Source organism: Pongo abelii, chromosome Y, assembly GCF_028885655.2.
Source record: "Pongo abelii isolate AG06213 chromosome Y, NHGRI_mPonAbe1-v2.0_pri, whole genome shotgun sequence".
NCBI classification, from domain to species: Eukaryota; Metazoa; Chordata; class Mammalia; order Primates; family Hominidae; genus Pongo; species Pongo abelii.
In genome coordinates this window covers 40,036,803-40,042,734 of record NC_072009.2, presented here as the reverse complement: position 1 = coordinate 40,042,734, position 5,932 = coordinate 40,036,803, and the positions used below count along the sequence as shown (strand labels likewise).

General features: G+C 39.1%; 1 pseudogene; it reads right to left on the bottom strand.

Annotated features, from left to right (window-relative positions):
• Window positions 1-2,146: 2,146 nt before the first annotated feature.
• Window positions 2,147-3,770, bottom strand: LOC134760964 (testis-specific chromodomain protein Y 1-like; annotated as a pseudogene).
• Between the last annotated feature and the right edge of the window lie 2,162 nt (window positions 3,771-5,932).

Genomic DNA, 5,932 nt, shown 5'->3' with positions numbered 1-5,932 from the left:
GTTCATGCCTTCTTAGCAGTCATATCAGAAGAGCCCACAAGAAACAACTCCCAAATGTTAGAGAAACATTCTCCCTGGAAACAATCAAAATCAAATTTTGTTACTCCAGGTTTTCTCATCTTCTTAATGTAGAGAATTTTTAGTCACACCATCATCAGCTTTTCCAGTTTTTACATCTGACCCTCCATGTTCCTTACTACCCCTATAGGAAATGCCCAATGAATGAGGTGCCAGTAAATTGCAAGTTTCCTTTTCATTACAGTACCTTAAACAAATAAAGTAAGACCTGGGGAAGTTTTATGATACATCAATAAATATATAGAGCCTTTATAATATCTAGCCTTTTTTTTTGCTCTCAAATAGGAAGACGTTATGTTATTGCTAAGCCAAAATCTTACTGCTTCTGACACACAGCCCTACAGTCAATAGAAAGATGCTGGGCTGAAACACATTTCTTCCATAGCATGTCATAATAAATAAAAAGCAGTGAAAGACAGAAAGAGTGAAGAAAACACAAGATCCTAATTTCAAGTAGAAAGAGAGACAGAGCCCTTTGAAAAACCTAATTTAAGCCATAGTGATCCCATAGATGAGAAAAAGAAAAAAAGAAAAGAAAAAGAAAAAAAGAAAGCAGGACATTTGCGCTTTAGATATCCCAGATCTAAACCATTCCCAAGCCAGGGCTGAGACGACGTCTTTAGGTCTTTGCATTTTCTGGCATTTCTTCATTTCTGGATGCCACTGCATTCTTCAGTGCCTGCAGAAGAGAAAGCTTGTGCTATGCCTGATTCACCTAAAGATTTTCAGGGAACTGTCACCTTTACCAGCACCTTACCTGCTTACCTCATCAGAGAAAACATGTAAAGCTGTGTGCAGTGATGGAACTCAACCAACACTCACTCATGCATCTGCCTCCATTCTGTGCCTGGTGCATCCATAGAAAACTGAAAGCTAAGCCCATAGTTTGATCTGAGTGCCGCCTGTAAGATGGGTGTTTAAAATTAGACAAGCAGGCTCAAGAGAAACTTGCACAAAGGTGCCATCATCCACAGAGATTGTTGGCTGGTGAAGTGACACCCTAGAGATCTTGTGAAAAAGATGACATTCATCACCAGTGGCCAGTGGATTATTCAATTATGCCTATGTAATGGAGCCTCGATAAAAACCATCAAGACAGTATTCATAGAGCTTTTGGGTAACTGAACACATACAGTGTTCTAGAAAATTGCGTGCTGATAAAAAGAGACACTGATAATTGTAAAGGTCATACAGAGTGTAGGGGTCTTTGTTTTGAAAGAAGTTTCTGCCTTTAATAATGTGTCCAGAATTTTAACTTATTAACTAGAGCATACTCTAAGGTAACCTAAATCTGCACATTACAAACATTAAAACCTGAATATTTCCACCAAAGTGATTCCATAATTCACTAATATGGTGCAACAAGTTTTACCTTAGAGAGATAAAGTTTTCTTTTGTTAACTGGGTAAGAACTAGACATATATAAAAGAAAAGAAAATCAAGTGATATCTCACCACTAATTCTAGTCATATGTTCAGTTTAGGAGAATGATCATCAGTGAATTTTGTGCCAGAAATATTTATTCTAAAAGAGAAGTCTTTTAATTTATAATTATGTGTCTCTGAGGTGTTTGTGCCAGTGTAAAGTTAAAGGCACCATCTCTGACATTTCTGTGTCTTTTTTGGGAGGGAAGCTAAGGCTGACTTGTAACCCAGTAACAGTATTCTAGGATATAAAAATAAGAAAAATCAACATTGTTACAGGATTCTCTGTCATAAACATCCAATAAAACACAACTCTGGTCTTATATATAGTAGTAGCCATAGATACATATTGGAGCTTACAAGAAGAATCTAGTACCCAACAGTCTGCTTTTATATATGGGCTTATGTGAGCACAAAATAAACACATTTGGACAAACAAGCTGTTTTATTACTTCTTTTAAAGCTACAGTGCTTAAAAATTATGTGACCATTTAAATACCTAGTTTGGACATTTCCAGTTCTGTTTCCAAGCCTTAGCTATGGGTGAAACTATTTTGGGTTATGAAGATGGATTAGGGCATCTTGCAACTCATGATGCATTTGGTTCAGCTTAGTTCTTGTGTCCTGAGCAGACAGACTGACAATTAAAACTCATCACTTTTATTTTCAACATACTTTAACATGGATTCTATCCCTTGGGCTGAGCTCCAGATCTTCCTCAGCACCTCACACTCTCTCTCATTGGCCTGTTCCATCTCCAACTTAATATTGCTGTGAACAAGGGCCTTACATTCTGCCAGTACAATTTGATTATATGAGGCAAGCTCCTTAATTTGAATCATAACCTCTTGGGTGAAAGTTCCACTCAAAAATACCTGAGAAACCATACCTTTGGCACATGCCTCCCGTGCTGTCAGCTTTCACCCAGCAAATAATGTTTCATTGGCAGATGCTTTACCCATCATTTTTTGAAATGTAATGGTTGAACAGCCATCTGGACTCTGTCCAAAGGTCGTATAAGGGGTTTGGAACCAAGCCTTTTCATTTGCCCACATGAGATCACAAAGAGGCAGGATGGATGCACCTAGTCCAATGGCAGGGCCATTGACTGATACAACAATAGGCTTTTAAAATTGAATAGAAGTATTCACAAAGTTCTTGATGGTGTCCACCATTTCAAGGCTTGCTCTGTTTCTGTCATTCCTTAAGTGCATCAGAAAGTACCCAAAATCAAGACTGCAGCAAAAGACACTTCCAGCTGCACTGAACAGCACGAGCTTGCTGTCATCCACAGCAGCACTATTCAGAGCATTAACCATTTCTTTAATTACTTCTGTATTCAGTGCATTTTTTTCTGTCGATCTAGTTGATAGCACTATCTGGGTGAATCCATCCTCTTTCTTCACTACAATGTCTCTGTAAGTCCTGGCACTTTCTGTTAACCTTATGGTAAAGTACATCTTCTTGATAAAAAGCTGGTCTTCTGTCATCAGTAATATTTCTTTGCCCACCTTTCACCTTTGAAACTGAGGTATGCATGTCTGTTTTTCCATTGGCTGCTAATGAGTCTATTAATACCACTATACCTTTTTGGGTAACTGAACCTGTGTCCGTGGAAGCAGTAACTGAGCCATACATCTGCGACATTGGTGGGTGGATCTGAGTCTTGTTCTCTAGTCCAGTTTGTTCTGCACCAGGACGTGACAAATGGTCCTGGAGGAGTTTCCCTTCTGTCACTTTGAAGACCACCGTGTCCTGCTGATCTGCTGCAATAGGGTCCAGTTTCTCATGTTTCTGAAAGCCACTCACACTTTTCTTGTCATTAAAGGGGCTGTCAGGTGCAAGGGTCTTGATAGTTGAACTTGTTATCCCCATATTCTGTGTGTTGGAGAGAATTGAAGCTGCCTTTCTCCTAACGATCTTGCTGGCAGCAAATAACTTGCTGTTTTTGGATCTGTGATGTTTATCAGTCACTAGCGTTTTAGGAGATTTCGTAGAGTAGCTTGCTTTTGTAGATCTGGAATTTCTTCTTCTGGCATTGTTTGACAAAATTCTACTGGTTCTAGTCCATGTCAGTTTTTTCTGTTTTTCAGTCTGTTGTCTCTTAAAATCATGTATATATTTTTCGCAGTCCGTGAGGTGTTGCTTTGGTTCCCAAGTGTCATCCTGTTTGTCATAACCTTTCCACCGAATCAAATACTCTGTATTCCCATTGTAATCTTGTCTTTTGTCAAAAATACTTTCAACCTCAAACTCCTGGGAAGCCATGAGGAAAGACACAGGATTGGAGCAGTTGCTGTGCCAACTTTTTTTCATTTGTGTCTCCACATAGCCACTCCTTTCTGCCTCCAGTTCTTCAATAGCTTCTGCGTATGGATGAACCTCTTCTATTTCGTCACCACTGGTGTAGTGAAAATTGTGTGAAATAGCAGCTATGCTATGGTGCATGAGAGCTTGCTCAGTAGCCTCAGGTGAGAGTAGCTAAATCCACAGCCACAACCTTCTGGTGTAGAACAGAAAGCTTTCTTCCTGCCTATTAGTCCTTTGTGTTTGTTTGTTTAATTGTGGTTCCTATGATGATTGTATGGAATATTCTAATGTTATAACATTTTTAAAGTTACACTAGCTTACCTTCAGTAACATAGAAAACCTTTACTCTTGTATAATTTACCTCCACTATTTCACTTACTGAGTCCTCAAAATTATACCTTTATTCATTTTATGTCAAAAACACAAAGTAGAAGTTTTTTTTTTAATTAAATATGTATGTGTCTTAAGGTACATGGAGAACAACTTGTGGAGGTGCATATTGTTAATTTTTTTTTTCTTTTTGATATGGAGTCTCGCCCTGTCACCCAGGCTGGAGTGCAGTGGTGTGATGTAGGCTCACTGAAAGCTCCGACTCCCAGATTCATGCCATTCTCCTATGTCAGCGTCTCGAGTAGCTGAGACTACAGTTGCCTGCCACATTGCCTGTCAATTTTTTTGTATTTTTAGTAGAGAAGGGGTTTCACCGTGTTAGCCAGGATTGTCTTGATCTCCTGACTGCATGAACCATTCAACTCGGCCTCCCAAAGTGCTGGGATTACAGGTGTGAGCCACCGTGCCCAGCTAAATGTTGTATCTTATATATTTGTACATATATTTATCTTTACCTTAACCTTTGTTTGTTCATACTGCCTTTGAGTGTCTGTCCATTCTACCCTGAAGTACTCCATAAGACATTTCTTAAAGGGTAGTCTACTTGTAAAGGGTGCCAGCTTTTATGTGGGAATGTCATAATGTGTCCCTCAACTTTGATGGACAATTTGGTGGATCATAAGGTTTAGGTTTGACAGTTTTTTCTGACATCACTTGGAACATATTAGTCTACTGCTTTCTATCTTCTTAGTTTTCAGATAAGTAATCTACTGCTTTTCAGTGGTTATTAAGATAAGCAATCCACTGGCTATTTTTAGGGTCCCTTTTACATGACTTGCTATTTCCTCTCCTTCCTTTGAAAATCCTCAAGATTCTCTTTGTGTTTGTTTTAGACAGTTTAATTATCAGGTAACTTTGAGTTTGTTTCTTTGAGTTTTTGTTACTTGGAGTCTGTTGAGCTTCTTGGATGTTTACTTATTGTCTTAAATTGTTGCATTCTTTATGACTATTTTGTTAAATAGTCTTCATGATCTTTTGTCTCTTCCTTCGAACTTCGAAAATGCATATGTATGGCTGCTTGATGGTGTCCCTCAGGTTTCTAGGCTGTATCAATTTGCCTTGCCCCTTTTCAGACTCTGTTCATGACCACTATATGGTTGAATGCCCTCAATGGTATGTATCACAGTGTGGGGACAGTTTGTCAGTTGGTCACGCAAGGCTGATGCATCCCATAGCTCAATTCCCAGACTTCAATCATTGTGGTCTCATTAGTGCACTACAATCTAGAAATCTCTAAATGTGAGGTATCACACAGAGTTCTTTGTCTCCTGGCCAAGAAAATTAAGGAGGATGGATGCAAAAATGTTGAATCAAAACTTTTATAAGTGAAAGTAAGAAACTCTTCACAGTGGGGGTGGAATGTGAGTGGTTTACCTATTATGAGACTGTGCTTTACAGTTTCTAAAGGCAGAGAAGTAAAGGAATGTGCTTAGTGTTTTTGGAGTAAGCGTTATTCATCTTGGCCCTGAAACTTGGTCTTGGATTCACCTGGAGCTGAAGTGATGATTTGTAGAAGCTACAAGTCTCCACCTTGGAACTTGGTCCTGGACTAAGAAAGGAGCTGAAGTGACAGCTTGGCCTGAGACCTTAGGCTGGGACCAATCAAAGGATGAAGCAATGTCTCATAGTCACAATAATTAAGGAGGCTGGATGATGCAAAGTTCAAGTAGGAGCTAAAGTAACACAACAGCCATCTGGACTCTGTCCAGATGTCATATAAGGGATTTGAA